Consider the following 17436-nt stretch of genomic DNA (forward strand, 5'->3'; position numbering starts at 1 on the left):
ATTGTCAAGCTCAAGTCAGACATCTGCATTAAAAAGAGACAACATTTGTCTTGTCAGATGAAAATGCCTTGGAATAACAAGGCAGCAATGAACAGAGCTAAAGAGCTAAGGCTGTGTCCTCCTTTGGTGTAAATCAGGAAGTTTTGCTCAGGATAAATGGAGTTATCCCAATTTACACCGACTCGAAGATCCAGCCCCATTGTATCAAGCCCTTGTTTCAGTCCCAACTTCCATGTGTCTATCAGTAGCTTAAAGCAAAGGGCCAGTTTAAAAGGAAAAGTAATCCCCCTGCCTTTCCTTTCCTGATCTGATTCACATACAAAATGGGCTTATGAACTCAAAAATTATGGGAGGGATTCAAGGAGGAGGAAAGGGAGACACAAGAGCTCTTTTATTTTGCGTCTTATTCACAATGAAAATTGGCACAGAAGCCAACCACATACATTAACATAGTTTGGGCAAGTTTAACTCTCATGAATACATTTCTGTGGAAAAACTATGTGACTATGGAAAAATCCCCTCTTTTTTGCCATTTGAAAAGATAACAGGCTTCTATGTGGAATATACCCAGAACCTGCCTGATTCAGAGACATGGAAATACAAAGATGAATAAGGCTGTTTCCCATGCTAGGGGCCCATGGAAACTGAGAGGGGAGGAAGAAGTAAGGAGGCCCATTGACTCGGGAGAAGGACTTTCATCCTACAGGTGAAGGAAGTATTTGAAGGCACTGGTAACATTGCAGGCCTGTTCCAGAGCCCATTTTAGTCACTGACAACATCACATTGACTTCACTGCAATGTGGGTCAGGGCTAAATAGTTTTAAAATATAATCCAAGGCTATTTCCACATCACTGTGTAGCGAGTGAGATCCGGTGTGCCCAGCCCTGTGACTTGCCTGCCTTTTGTCCATATTTCTGGCTGCTAGGCTGGCTGCTGCTTGGGCCCTAAGTCTCAACATTGCACTGAGGAAGAGCTGAGCACAGGATCTTTTTGGAGGTCTGTCTCCAACTGGAATGCACACCAGATTGCACCCATAACTAAGTCAGGCAGCCTGGAGGAAGGAAAGCTTTGGGCACATGTACTGGGGAATCAACTGCACCTCTCTTCTCTCCTGCCCTCCTGTATACTCATTGTCCCTCTCCAAACTCAGGCTCAGGAGGGCTCTTAGTGGGACTGTTCACCAAGGGCAGAGGGCATGTCCACTGAACAACATGGGCATTCCCTTGTGTGATGGTATAAGTGCACCTGGCACCCAAAATCTGGAATTTAAAGCCAACCCAGCTGCAGTGATGAGCTCTGGGATTCTCTGGCCCAACTGCAGTCTGGATACTCCCTTAAGATTTGTTCAGGATTTCACAGGTACACAGAAAGAGTGACCTTGACTCCTAGATCCCTAATTGCAACTTACAAGCTATTGCAATTCCCATAAAAAACCCCTTCTCCTTTGCTCACTGGCACTGTGCAATGCTAGTTCTGCTCCAGTGCCACATTCCTGGCAGATGATGGTAACCCCAGAATACGAATATTTTCTTTTGAATGAATCAGTTTGCTTTATTATTATCAGAAACAATAGTTTGCATTGCAAGTCCTTCAACAGATCGCTTCAGCAGTACATCACTGTATCAGGCCTTTAATATCACGCTAATTTGTTTCACAAGTTACTAATTGAACTCCCTAAATGACTCATATTGGTATGGCAAGTATCGCCATAGAGAGAACTCAGTGGTCTCAGAGGAGGATCAATCACAGAACCATCCTCTCCTGCTATGTAACACAAAATTAAACAGTGGGCTAGGAGCAGGATGGGGAATTTTCCTCCACAATTATTCCGGAGCCCTTATCTCTGTGATGCATCTCATTACCACGTGTATTGCTCCTGTCCCACTGTGGAGTTTCAGTGATGTCAGCATGTGGAAGAAGTGAGGTGCACAGACACACACATTGAGGGCAAAGGATCTGTGGATCAGATCAAAGGGGAACATTCTTTTTCAAGGGCAAGTCCATCCAAAGTGCTCATTTGCTTTACTGACATCTAATGCACATCATCACTGATGTCATCACTGATGTCATCACTGAGTTTGCCTCCACTGGAGAGAATGGGCTTGGCCAGGCTCAGAAAACAGAAGTTTTCACAAGTTGTCCAGTGCTGGCCACTTCCTGCCACACAAAATGCTGTCTTTGTTTTTTCCAACACAACTGTCTCCAAAGACAACCTAGAAAAAAAGTCACACCTTGCCTGGCTTGGCAGCTGGTGAAAGATAACTGATTATTCCAGGGCCAGTTTTTCAAAGGCACCACTCTGTTTCTTGCTGGGCTGGAGAGAGGTCAGAGGCCTTCAGGCAGGTTTGTCTGACTGACCCTTCACTCACTGACCTGCTGTTGTTCCCTAGGAGCCAGCCTCACCACCACTTGCCTTGCAGCAAAGGATGGGGTATTTTTCTAACCCAAATCCCAGCAATCTGGTATCTACACCTGCTCAGCCACATTCACCTCCCACCAGAGTTAATGGAGTGAGTAGGCACTTCTGGGAAGAAAATCACCTGGCCTACAGCAGATGCCTCCCTTAGGATGAGATCAGTATCACTCCCAGGCAGCTGCAAAGGCCATTTAGCTTCTCATCAGCTGTCCCTGTCCACCTACATCCTGAGGAATTCCAGGTGAGTGCTCAGATGCTGAGTGGCTGCAACAGAAGAAAAGTGCAGTTGTTTTGCACACACAGCTGGCCTTGTGCGCATCCTTTAATTCCTGCCCTCCTGTTTTGCCTTGTTCTGAGCTGCATTTTATGACTGTGCCTAGGACAGGGAACCTGCTGCTGTTCCTGCACCTCCAAAAGTAACGAGAGCATGAAGGCCACCACATGCACAGGAGGTGCTGCTCCAGCACGAAGGCTTGGCACAGAACTGGTCAGCGAGGTTCCTACAGGGAGAGACATAAAACCCAACAGGGATCTTTGCAAATAGCTCTGCTGGTCTCCTGTAGTCCTGCTCAGTGGTTCACCCAGCAGATCTCTGAAATTAGAAAGCTGCACAGTTCTAAAGCATGACCAAACATCCTTCATTAGCTCCTGAGAGAAAGATGTTACTTATTTTACCCACACAAGGCTTATGTAGTAGCCATCAACTTTCCGTGGAAAGATCACACTCTACTACTATACATCGGTCATTAGAGGCAGCTTCTAAACTTTAATATCTCCAAAGGAATAATGATTGTGACCTTTTCCATATTTTCTATGTACAGACCAGCAGAATGAGCTCGCTGGGATCAGCAGGTGATGTATGCTCAGCTGCTCTTGGCAATACTCAGCTCACCTGTTCCCAGTGAGGGCAGCCACCATCAGGGAAGCAGTGCCCTGTGATTGTGCCATTCCCAGGGCAGGAGAGCCCAGATTTGTAAGGCAGACATCAAAGTGCTCTGTAACATGCAGATGTTTTCCATGCAGAGGCTGAGAAAAGTGATGGCCAAGACTTTGTTAATCCTGTGCTTTTTCCTTCATTTTTTCCGTTACATCCCCATTTCCTTGCCTTCTCTTACTTGGAAGAACAAAACTATTAAAAATGATGGGCAGTATCCTCAGCTAGTATAATTTCTTGTGACTCCACAGAGCCATGCCTGTTTACACAAGCTGCAAATTTCTCCCATTAATTTAAATCTCTACAGATTTACATCATGGGGAACAGCTCTACGTTTTTTTCCCATAGCTAATAAGCTTCTTCAAAAAAGAAAAGACAAACAAGCACCCTTGACGTCTATTAAACTTGTATTTGGAGATAAAGATTTCAGAGAATGCCTTCTCCCACTCTATCTCACATCCTTCTTCCTGCTCCCTAGTCTTTAGAGGGTTGTCCCAGTGTCACGTGGGCCAGAGCTGAGCTGAGTTGCCAAGGATGGTGCCCATGGATGAACCCATAGCTGGATCTGCTTCCTGCCACGTAGCTCTGTTCCCTTTTCATCTCCCCAAGTAGTGCTGCAACCCATCCCAAAAACCCCTGAGTCCTGCTGAGCACAGAGCTCTCTTCACTACCACCCAGGCTCACTCACAAGATGTCAGGAAAAATTCCTGCTCTCTTTGATCAAGGGCAGCAAGTTCAGTGCTCAGATCCCTCTGCCTAGGTGAATTCTTTAACCAACAAACTAAAGGCTGTTTTTTAAAATGTTCTCCCATCAGTTTCATTTCCATTTCAAGAAACATTTCATATTCCTATCAAATCAAAGCACATTTAAACCTCACCATTTTCTACAAAATTAAATTCTTGTGTTCCCACTTGCCCGAACCAGGAGCACTGTAGCCCCATGTCCGCAGAACACTTTGTACTGTGCTGATTTGTGCTGTCCTGCAGAGAAACACAAGGAGGTTTCACAGGACATTGCCAACCCACCTTCCACAAAATCTCCCTCCTGTGGATGAGTAGCAATCTGGGCACTCAGCACACATGAAGACAGACTCTTCCCATTGGAAAGCAGTTTGCTGAGCTATTTGGAAGTCCTAAACACTTCTGAACACTCAACAGCAACAACTTTTCTGCTGGACAATACTCTGACTGAGCCTGCTTTTGGGATATACTGAATTATCCTGAAGAGCCAGGTGAGTTAAGTGCCAAATTCCTTACTACATTCACTGATTTAATTTGACCACTGAAGCTCTCCAGGCTTTTTTGGAAGCCCCAGTTGCGATTCCAGGAACCAGTATGTCCAAGATGATCCCACAGGTTGAATGCTGTCATTAAAAGCATGATCTGTTCCTGCTGGAGGCAAATGATGGAGTCCCTGCAGGAGTGCAGGGAGTGAGGAGGCTGTATCACCCATCTCGGCAGTGTATTTCTGTGCTATGGAGCAAGGCCAACACCACTGGGGATCTCTGAGGCCACAGTAAAAACCTTACATTTCTTCCAATAAAAGCTGAATCTAGTGACCTGAAAAACATGTTGCAGATACATTTTCTTCATGGATTAAGGAGAAAGCAACCAAAGTGATCAGGACTTGGAGTTCACGGTGACAAACCAGCAGCTGAGAGAATTAGACTGGTTCAGCCCCTAGAAGAAAAGAGGAATAGGAGACCTTATTCCTGAGCCAGCACCAAGGAGGCAGGGCCAGGCTCTTCTGGAAGGTGCACAGCTCTGCTGGTCATTGCACTGACCCCCTGTGTCTCCTGGAAGGCTTTTCCATAACCCACCTTCTCCAGCATAATGTTTGCTGCCTTCTGTAGGATCTCCTGATCCAAGAGCAACGTTTCCATGTTGTCCCCTTTCCCAGACTTGCCGGGGGCTAAGCTGTCTCTTGAACAGCCCCCATCCCATTTAGCCCGTATCCTGGGATTTTCTTCCATGAAAAAGGCACTGTAAAAGGCTCTGGACCCTGTGCTATGATTTACACTTTTTCATCTCCTGCAGAAAGCCTGCCGTGTATGTGATGATACCATTCAGCTCCGTTTACCTGAGAACTTAAAAAAATACCATCGGAGGTTGTTTTTTCCATATGGGTAAATAGTAGGGGTGGGAGTATTCCTTATGGGAAACCTGGAACAGTCGCACTCTGTCGGCCTGACATTTCCTGCTGTAATTGAAACTTTTGATGTTAAAAATTCCATTTACACAGTGTGTCTCCAAGCCAGGCGGGGAGAAGGGCAGAGGTGGGCTCAGCGTTAGCGCACGGTTTCCCCACCTCCCCGCTGCAGCCAGTTAAATACAGCAGGTGAGTGCAGAGATGTAAGGGCAGGAATATGAGGAAGGAAATTCCAGCTGAGTTAGGTAATTTGGGTCAGAGGAAGCCAGGCGTAGTTAGGGAGGCAGTACAGATCAAATCAACTCGAGGCTCTGGGTCTCTGCAGCTGCCCATACCCCCTGATCACGGGGGATGCGTGACCCAACCTTCTGGGCTCTGCCTCCAGAGGATGGAAAAATGGCTCCCTCAGAAGTGATGGGCATCAACAGAGAGAAACAACTTTGCCCTCTTGCAGGTTAAAGGACTTTCTGCTCCATGTCTTTGAAATTCCCATCCAATGCTACACAACCCAATCCTCAACAAAAGCAGCCAAATTCAAACTGGAATCCCAAACGGCCCTTGGTGGAAAGCCAAGCAGAGGGTCCCACTGCTGCCAAACATAGGCTTGTTCCCCCACCAGCTCCAGACCCTGCCATGACTTTATTCCTGAGGACCTGCACAAACCTACAAAAGCCAGACCCCCAGCCTAAGTCAGTGTTGACACAGTTCATCCCCAGGGATCCTTCCAGCTGGAAATACAGCTCATGGGCCCATAGGGGATCCATCCAGCATGATTCACCCAGCCTCCGCCTCAGGTCTGCAGCAGTCACCAGCCCAAATCCTCCCTCTACCTCCAGCTCTACCAGGAACTCCTGTCATTCCCAACCCTCAAGCAAGCCAGATTCTTGTCCTCCTTCCCCATGAAACCTCTGGCAGGCTCTCCAGGGGTGAGCAGCAGCAGCAAGAAACACCAGAACGCTGATATCAACCCCCATCTCCTCTAGCAGTAAATATGGGAATAAGACAAAGTCCAGGACAAGATGGAATCCCTGTGAGTAATGGACATAATTACATTAGCTAGGCAAAGTACCTTTATGTTAAGAAATATTTTTTGGCATGCCATGAAAAGTTTGAATCCTGTCACACCCCAGCAGTTACAAAAGTCAAAGGCAACATAACATGAGTTTTATTTTAACTGTTACATGCATTTGCATAAAAATGCTTCTTCAGAATGATAATACAACTGTGCTTCCCTGTTTTGGTTTGGGTTTTTTTTTTTCTGCTTTCCTTTTGATGCAACTGTCTTGCACCGTCAAAGGCACAAAGTAGAACAGGAAGCAGTTGTGCCTGAGACTCTTTTCTCAGGCACCTTCAAAAATTAAAGCTCAATCCTTGAAGATTTTCTCACATATCCAAAGACAAGACAGTAAAAAAAAAAAAAAAATACCTAGACTCAGCAATTACTTAAAATCTGGCTTTTCACTGTCAATGGGACTCTGACCCTCCAGCCATGACAATGACAGCCACAATAACAAGCAAATTACATTCCTCATTATTCTTCCCAGCAATCTTTGGGAGCAATGGGCAGTATGGGTGAGAAAACTGGGCTGGGACTGCAGAAACAGCCACTTCAGAAAGGAAACAAATGAGTTATTTGAACAGACACTCAGATTGATTCTCATTTCTAACCCTGTAACTTAAATTACAACTGACTATATACTCAATTGACTCCTTGGGGTTCCACAAAAAAGTTCATTCAAGAACAGAAGTAGGGAAAACTTTTAGATCTCAAAAATACTAAAGTACATTTTATCCCACTGACTCTATCACCTAAGCAGGCAAAACTAAAACCCAAAGTTAACAGCTGTTATGCTTTACTGTTAGATCTAATACACCGATGCTCATTTTTATTGAAATTTTTATTGAAATATTTAATTGAGATATCACTGGAGAAATTATTAATTTTTTCATCTAAGAAGTTGCTAAACATTTTTTTAAAAATCTGGTTTAGATAGCACCATAAATTTTATTTGAGACAAAATTAATTTTTTTAATGTTTTAATGTTTAAATATTTTTGACAGAATTCATATCTTGGGGATCAATCAGCTTAGGAAGATCTAAAACCCAGAACTGCCAGTGATCCCAGTGCCTCCCAGTTTTTCCTATATCTCCCACCAAGGAATCTTTCATAGAAAAACTTACAATAAGCGTTCCAGTTTTCCCAGGCAAAGCTGAGATGATAAATTGCACAAAGATAATTTTTTCTACTACAATGCAAGGAGTCTCCTAAGACTGTGGGTGCCCCAATATGTAAATGCCTGGCCCTTGCTCAAGGGGTTCACAACTGAAAAAAAGCAGATGGGAAACCAAAACTAATGTGACTTGTCCAGTGCCCCACCACAGACTGACAGCAGTGGTGCAGAAAGTCTGGTTCACTCTTCCCTTAGTGACCTGTCTGATAGGAGACTATGGTCAGACTCACTGATAAAACCTTTATTTTGGTTTCTCCTACCTTATTTTGGCTTCATGGGCTGGCAGAACGTCACTGAAGTTCAGTAAATACAAATGTAATGGCCTTCAGCAAATAGCCAGAGGGAACCAGGTAAGATCTTTATCTTGATCTTATATTGATCTTGATTTTTTTCCAGCTGGAACAACTGAGAATTCCCAGTGTGCCACTAGCAGAAACACATACCTAAAATTATCAACTTTGAGATAAAGAAAAGAATCAGAGGAGGAAAAAGAGATAGCAGGTAAATAAAAAGCAGGAAAGTGCTGTCAGGGACCGATGGCAATACTGAGCCTAAGAGTTGTGGGAGTCTCTGCTCTAATGCTACGGATAAACACTTGTCCAAATGACAGTACACGATGTAAGATCATGTGAGATGGGCCAGAACTAAGCCATGATTGATGAGCCTTGGAAGAGCAGGACCTGGCTCTCCAAGGTTGGTTTTGCAACCTTTGATCTTTATAGCCACGCATTATAAAGCGGTTTCAACTTGTAACTAAATTCCTGACATACTCAGCTGTAAAATGCAGACATATCCTGAGCAATAAAACAAATACATAAACTGGAACTTAGGTGAGAGTCATCTTTTACTGTCACTTAATGCTGGAAACAACTAGAGCTTGTTTTGCCACATTCAGTCGGAAAGCGCTGGTTTAAGAGCAGTGTGAGGGATTTGGGCTGGAAGGAGGTTAATTGGGCCAGACAGCCTATTTGATTAATCCTATCAGGATCCCCAATTTCCAGTGCCTCTAAAGAGCATCATGAACAGGCACCTTTCTGGCTGTAGCTGTACCACACAATGTTCATGAAATCCAACTTCTATCACTCCGTGTATCAGAGCCATGGGCCCTCTGCAAAAATATCACTCTGCCAACTGTGGATATCACCAATAAATCAAAGCAGTTGCACAAGCCACAACTTAGGTGGCATTAATTAGATCAGTGGAAGTTATGATCCAACATAATTATCATTGCTACCCCACCTACATTTAATTTCAGTGCTTCTTCCTATCTTTGCCCCAGAGGGTCCATAGGGAAGCACTGCATGCTTCAACAGTGCCAGCCTTCAGAGGCAGCACAAAAGAGCAAGGGCTGGTAATTATGTGAGTGCAAGTAATGGGAAGGGGACTATCACGAGATGGGATCAGATACTATACAAGGGGAGAGAAGGAAATTCACCCTTTGCCCCTTACACACCCCGTAGCTCTGGAGCTGCCTCATCCGACCTTCCAGTCCCTATTCACCAAGGTGTGTGCATAAAGAAATCACTGCAAGCACATGGAGAGTCTCACCAAAGGAAACCTGATTTCCAAAAGCCTTACATACATGTCAGAAAAGAACAGCAAGGCCCTGGGGAGGGGAAGGAAGGTCAGTGTGCTTGGGTGGCACTTGCAGCATCTCTGACCACGTCTGTAACAGCAAGCGGTGCAAAACAAGAGGCACATGGATACACAGAGCTGGTGCCAAGAACCTGACATCCACACAGGGACTTCCATTCCCTGCTTTCCTTCACAGAGCTGAGGCCTAATGGCAGCAGCAACCAGCATGAGCTGCTCCAGGCTGGGTGCAGCCCTGGAGCCATCCCAGAGGAATCCTGCTGATGTCCTCCATGAGTGCTCTGTGACATAAATGTGCAGTTCAGGGGGGGCACTGGGAGACATTTCAGAAGCTCACTGTTACCTCAAACGACATGCTAATACCAATGTCCCCCCTAGAGGCATCTCCATATGGGGCATGCACACATGTCTGTCCTGCTGAAATAGCCCAGCACACCATGACCCTGCTGAAGCTGTACAGGGTGGACAGGGTCCCCAGCCAGTGGCACACGGTGTGGCTGCACCACCATGCGGGCAGCCAGCTCCCCTGTGTGGCCTGGGTGAGCTGTCCCGCACTGCCTGTGCCAGCAGGGAAAATCTGACAATCCTGCAGCTCGGAGGACTGTGTCTCAGAAGAGGGAGTCACACAAGAACAAACACAAAAGGGAAACCAAGTGTTTGCAGGACTGAGCCCTGAATCACAGCTCGGGACACAGCTGTAATGACAGAACATGGCTGGAGAACTACTGCCTTTGAGCTGGCTGGAAGGACTTGATCAAAAGGTACCCTATCTTTCAAGTCACAGCAGTCCTTTCTCACTGAAGGCTGCACCATCACAGTAGTTGGAAGACAAAGAGGTTTTCTCCTAAGAATGCCCAAAGATGCTCTGTTTTAGCCAGTCAATTGGTTCTCTTCTTCCTTGACCTTTCTTCTATGCATCTGCTCTTCCCTACACTTACAATAAAACATTTTCCTTTGACACTGTGCAGGGCTCTGCTTAAAAAGAGCTTGGTGTAGTCAGGTGTGTTCCTGGTGAGCTGCAGGCTGTGCTACAAAGACCCCACTGTTTCTCAGAAGGCCATTCACTAATGTTCACTCAACAGAGGAGACCAATAGTACAGCAATATCCATCAACCCCTGCATTTGCTTGTAATTAAAGAAAGGTCAGGAGCTGTGCCTTTCTGAGAATCACGCTTACCTTTGCATGGGCAAAACCAAAATGTAGACAAATTTCACAGTGTAGATATCCAGAAATGTGAAAAATATTAAACAGCCAACCGTGTATATTTTCCAAGCTTTGTGAAGTGGACTTGCCCCTGTGCTTGGGTACAGAACTGTTGAGATTGTGTTTGGTACCTAACTGCAAAAGCTATTGTGTTCCAGTTTTGTCATGCCTCGCTGCTACAGAAAGGCCCTGATTCACACCACTTCATTATCTTGCCTCATTTTTATAGGCAGCCAGAGGGCATGCTGGATCCTCGGTTTGTTTGTCTGGATCCACTCATTAGTAAATTACGTGTAGTGAGCAATGACGTGCACCTGGACATTTAGTCTGAGTAGATTCTTTAACACTCAAATTAGTTGTGCTACTCCAGCAAGAAAAGCAACAAATCTTTCTGAAATGTGACTTTTTTCTCTATGCTTTTGCATTTCTAGGAGCTATAGCATCAGTGGAGAGGAAATAGTGAAGAAAGAAAAGCACAGGACTTCTCCCTGTGAAGTGCTGTTAACAATCTCTTTGCTGTGAATGCAAGGATCCTGCATCATGGTTACATCATGGTGACAATCTCAGTGGCAGCATTTACAGTATTTTCTGTACAGCTAGATAAGAAATCCCAAAGAAAACCACAGGTGTTTAGAGATTTAGCTGGGAAATTTGCAGCAATGTTGAGTGCAAGCCTGGTGTGCTGCTCTGGAAATCTGGAAACAGAAACTACCTACAAATCTGCTTTTAGGGACCAAGCCTTTAATTCCAACTGGTTCTCTTGTGGTATCACTACATATAATTTGCTTTTGTAATGGAGAGAAATGGAACAGAAAGGGTCAGATACAGGAGACAAACAAGGCAAGAAGTATTCCATATCCTTCTGGCAGACATCACTTGGAGACCACATGAAACTGGTGCAAGAATCAGAGAGCCAAAATCCAACACAACCCCTTGCTCTACTTTTACCATCATTAGCCGGGGACCACAGAGATGGTGGTTAAAAATGTCTTCCAAAATAGCTTTAAGGATTGGAAATCTGATAAGGCAAATACGAGTGGCAAAGCTCCACTGACGTCAGTGAGACTTATATAAGGGAAGATTTTGTAATGGTAAAAGTAATACTGGAGCTGAAAAGTCCTGCACACTGAACAAGGAAGTTTTTCAGGTTAACCTCAACACAAGCCACAGATTTGTCCTCAAAACAATTTCCCCACTGGCCTGCAAATAAAAACTGAACTTCAACTATTTCTGCAAAAAGCATCACTTTGTGTGTGCAATCACACAAGCATAATTCACTGCAAAGATACTCACTAATAGGAAACTGAGATATTAATGCAAAATGATATTTTGAAAAGTGAATTTTGAATTTATACATATGAGAATGTTAATGAAAAGATGTGACTGTGAAATGCAGTACATTTAGCCAGTCCTGGGACAATATGGTGTGGGAGTCATTCTTCCTTCATACAATTCTTCTTTTCAGGGCCTTCAAGTAAGTTGGTGTGAATTAACACTGCTCATTTGAAATCAATGGAAAAAAAAAATGGAGCCATGCCAAATTACATCAGTGAGGGATCCAGCCTTTTGACTTCAAGTTATCCTCAGTTAACACTGGCGTAATCATAAAAAGGCGACATTTACTTCCCTGTCCAACGAAAATAGCCTGGGTATTGGCTACTTTCAGAGAGCTGCCTGAAAACATTACACAAACCATGAATTATTCACAGTATTAAACAAATAATTGTGACTAGTAAATAAATATTTGAAAGTAATGGCTGGTTCATACACCATTCACACATAGTGTAAGGGGGAGATATTCATCATATGAATTACCCATTAAGAATTACTGGCTCAGCTCTAGTTATAACTGATAAACAGTCATGTGGATAACAAGGCAAGTGTTTGGCACATCTCCTGCTTTCATTCCCAGCAATATGGCTTCCTTTTCAACAGACACATAAGCTCAATTATTTATAGCCCTTCTTCCAGAGAAACTGACTGCCTTCCATGCACCTGAAAGGCGGGAGCTGGCGCGCAGTTTCCCCTATCCCTACTTGTCTGGTTAAATTCCAGGTCAGGCAACAGGCCTCTGACAGAACCACATTCCTGCTGTAGTTTCAATTACCTAAATTATTCTTCACCTCCTGTCTTAAGCATGGGCATATTTTTGATGGCCTGAGCTGGGAAATGTGAATGCAAACTGCTACCAGATGTAGAGAGGAAGAATGATTTCATATCGGAGGCACTGGCCTCTGAGTCAAAATCTCTGAGCCTCTGCTGTGCCACAGGCTTTCTGTAAGCCACTTAGGCCCAAATCCCCAAAGGTATTTAGGCTTTTAACTCCTGCTCGTTTCAGTGAGAGTTAAAAGCCTAAATACCTCCATGGATCTGGGCTTTAGCCTCTGTGGCTATGTCTGCACAGCACAGGGGTACCCACAGTGCCAAGAGGACACATCAGAGATGCCTCCCAACACCCTGGCTCTGAGAGAGGAGCACCAACCCTGCTGTTGGAGAGTGGAATATAATCCGACTGCCCTCACCACAGCATTCCCAGAAGCTAGCCTGGGTCCCTCCACACAACACTTCATTCTGCTGGGTGGGAGCAACCCACATGCCCCAAAATCACAATTTGGGTCACAGCCTGACTCATTTGGATACAGGGATCATCCCATAAGACTGGCATGGTGCATGGGCATTCTGCTGGTGGGCAGCAGGTAAAGCACAGGAAGCCAACAGTTTTGTTCAGAAGTTTAGAACAGAAGTTCAACAGGTTCAGCTGAACAGTCCCACAAATTCCATTTTAATTCAGCTTCCACTGGCCACAGAAAGGCAGCAAGGGGCTGTGCAACATGGTCCCAGATAAAATATCCAGCACTTTGCACTTATAACACCAGCACAATATCTGACTTTGTCTGTAAAGAGAATCAGAGCAAATGGTTAACAAACAGTTATGGTAGTTAAAAAAAGAAATGCTTTGCTGCTATTCTATTGTCAGTTTTGGCAAGCAGCACGGGGGAAGCGAAGCGCTGATAACATTGCTTTATTGTTCGTGTAGGTCCCAACCTTAACATGCTACATCTGTATCTTCTGTCTCAAGAAGTTGCTTTCTTTTCATCAAACACATTCCAGAAGTCAACAGTAAAAGCACTGACAAGAGACAGCAGATTGATCCATTAACTCTCACTCACTGCTAACAGTTCCTTGGCTGAAACCGGACCCTGCATTCCACTTGGGAAGATTTGGTAAGTTCAAAATGTAAACACACTCACAGGATTTGGTTACGGCTCTCGTGCAGTGCAGCCCCTGCCTCAGCATAGCAGGAGGTGCTGGGAATCTCCACAGGTGCTGTACCTCTTATTTTATACATGCGTAATTAAGGAACAACCAGGACAGGCTAAACGAGTCCTGTGTGCCTCGTGTTGCTATTATACTACATTCCCAGTTAGTGCTAATCAATGTGGTTGCAGTGAAGGATATTACAGCACACAGCTCTTTCTAATATGTCTAACAATAATAATAATAATAAATAGTAATAATAATGAACTCTCCTTTCACCAGAAAAGATGCAATTAAATGAGCATGTATTTTCCCTTCAGAGACAGGCCCTTAAGCATCTTCCTTTTAGCAGCAGATAAAATGAAGTCTTGCCTGTCATGGCTTTGAATTTGGTTTGCAAAACCAGCCTTCATTTTAAGTAAGACGTATCCAACAATGCTCCTTTGTTGAACTATTATTCTCCATCCATCCAAGCACGCAGGGTCTCTGCTCACTGACCGAGACTCCAGCGCACTGTAAAAGCACTGCACAAAACGCCACTTCTCACACATTTGCTCCCAAGCTGCAAAGCCCAGCACAGGCTCTGCTCCATGTGCGGCTCTCTGCCCCCCTCTACTGACTGCCACAGTCGGTCCCGGTCCAATTCCTGCACCCAGGGACTCAGCCCGAGATGCTGTTACCCTTGGAGAGGTGACAATACACCTTCTGAGAGGTGGCAAGATGCTGGCTTATCCTGGGAAGAAGCTGATTTTTCCTATGCAGCAGCTGGACAAACAGGGTTTTGTCAAAGGAGGCCTCTGAGTTCAGCTTCTGCCTTGCTCACTGAACAGAACGAGGGCTTGTGCTGTGAAATTTGACATGGAGGTAGAACATCACTGCAGTATTTTATCCAGTCCCTGAATACTGGGGCTCAAGATGGTGTCTTTGGTGTCCCATCAGGTTCTTGGGATGAATGACATTTTCCAGGATGGACACCTTCTTCAGCTGGAAAGTTACTGTTCTGCAAGACTTCACATATTTTGATGTGACAGTGGCACTTCCCAAAGAAGACTTTTCAAAGAAACACACCTAATCAAAGAGCCACATTTTTGAAAAAGTGCTTTTGGTGCACACCTACCTATAACTGCCCTTTGCTCTTCATACAGACATGGCACCACTTACAGTCCTGGAGCTCATGAGCAGAAGCAGCAGAGATTGTTATGGGGAAATGCCAGGAGGTGCTGCACTGACATCACTGGGATTTTTGCCACTGATTTCAGTAGAATCATGATTTCATGCAGGACTCTGCTGCCATTGGACTCGGGGTTTAATTACACAACTTCTCACTAACTGGCTCTCTAGGTCTCTACAAGGCTGATTTCCCTCCAATCTCACTCCAGGGGTTAGTTCTGACTTGTTGCAGGGGCCTGTTTGAAAGCTTTGTGCTCCTTATACTTCCCTTCTTCCTCTGGTACTTCAGAGTCCCAGACACAGCTCCCTGTGCCAGGCGTACCTGAGGATGCGTCATCCATGTTTACATCTTAACAGCTTCAGTTTTCTCTCCCTTGTTGTCTCAAGTTTCCAGGCCTTTTTTGCCTTTCCCCTGCTTTTCTCTCCTCCATCATTGAGTCTTATGTATTTAATATCCTTTTGTTACACAGACCTATAAACATATCCTGATCTAGAGACAACAACTTCTTTTGTTATTATGGATCTGGATTGCCAATTTGGTCTGTTTCCAGATCATTTTGGCCTTTTGGCGTGACCATTAAGAAGTCACTCTTGTGTCAGATCCAACTTGCCTGTACAGAGAGCTGCCCTGCACATTCCAACAGCAAGTCCTTCAGGACTCACAGCAGTGAGAGCAATGGGACTTGAGATTTGGACAGCAATGGGAGCATCTCCGCAGTAATTCAGGACAGAGAACTTCCAACACCTCAATTTGCAGCAGCCTTGCAGTCAAAGACTTGTCAGCAACACACTGACCAGCTCCAGTCCTGCTCCTTTGGGTACCTTAAGCAGTGGAGAACACCCTGTTCAGGCAGCAGCTGTTGAATATGCACATGGCATCCCAGGCAGGCTTGTCCAGCCTGCCCCAAACCCAGGGAAGATTAAAGCTGGTTGTTATTTGGCTATCTGCTCTGCTATCACACCTCCAGTTGCACTGTAGGGGCACAGTGGGTGAGCAGGGGACTGTGCCCCTCTCTGTGCTGCACTCCCAGGGGTAGCACAAGTGGCCTGAGCAGCAAGAGGGGCTGGAGGCTGGACTGAGGGGTCCTTCCTCTCTGCAGCCTGCCTAGTTTGTCCTGCAGCAGCCATGGGATTCACAGCAGCTCACACACACAGTGATAATTCAGTCTACCCCTTTCCTCCTTCCACTCTGGAAAAGAAGGCAGACTTAGTACTGGAATAGCCTGGATTTATTTCAGCTGCTTTCTCAACAAGTGATCTGTTAAAGGGAGAAATGTACTTCTGTATGAAGTTGCTGTTTGCACTATGTATTTTAAATCCTGGGATGAGCATGAGAGGAACTATTATGGAGATTTTAAGAAAATTAATTACCACCTTTCTTATAGCAGTTCAGAGTTTACAACAATATTTTACTTGTCTTGGATCCTGCAGAGGATTTTTGGGATCCTAGAATCAGATGCTGAAAATCACTGCATTGCACTGCTACCTGATGTGAAGACAAATGCCACCAGCAGAAGCTGAGTTATGTATGAGCACAACTAATGTGAAATAAGAATAAATCTGGTAAGTCCCTAAATCCACAACTCTGCAAATTCACATCCTCAGATACGGTTATGTACCTTTTCTGCACACAGAAGTGCAACAGTAACTAAGAGAAAGGTAAGAACAATTTGGACTCTTCAGTTTTAGAGGCTACACAGAGAGGGCCTCTGAAAGGTGGAGACTTTGAGGAAGTCTCAAGTTCCAGACAGAGAACTTAAAATCACAAACAGCTTCTCATTATCTTTCTCCAAATTTGCAAAAGTCAAGACAGGGCTACAGCTGACAGAAAACCAGATTTCCTAATGTCTGACCTGGTTGTTCAGAGGCATTTTCAACATGAGAACTATGAAAAAAAATCCAATGAATCCCTGCTGACCTGCTGCATAGCTGCTTGGTGTCACACATTCAAAATGGTCCAATGATGAGTGTGTTAGCAGGGTTGCCTCAAAAGCTTCAGTGTCTCACTTTGGCTAAGCAAGTTTAAGCTTGGATACTTATTTAAAAGTTGTTTGTATTCCTTAGTTCATGAGGCCAGGGTGAAAATTTTGTTGGAATAATCCTTCTCATGAGGTCTCCAATAATACCTGCATCCAGCTGGGCTAGAAAAACACAGGGAGCAACCTTTGAGAGACTTTCCTCATTTTGCCTTCCAGTTCCAGCTGAGACTCGGAAGAGCAATATTTTGTAAGCAGGACCAGCAGTGGGAGAAGGAAAAGTTTGCTAAGTCTTGGTAAACATATCCCTATGAGCCAGCTCTGAGTGCCTGCCTCTGCACATACCCAGAGTCCAGGGAACCACAAACAAGTGTAACTGGCTGTACAAATCATATATTCTCTTGATAGAAAAATACAACTGCCTATGTGCCTGAGCCTCTGCACTTAAGTAATTGAGGAAAATAAGTCACTTTTAATTTCAAAAAGCTCTCAGCTGTGCCCTT

This window comes from Pyrgilauda ruficollis, unplaced genomic scaffold (genome assembly GCF_017590135.1).
Source record: "Pyrgilauda ruficollis isolate IOZ18807 unplaced genomic scaffold, ASM1759013v1 scaffold31, whole genome shotgun sequence".
Taxonomy (NCBI): domain Eukaryota; kingdom Metazoa; phylum Chordata; class Aves; order Passeriformes; family Passeridae; genus Pyrgilauda; species Pyrgilauda ruficollis.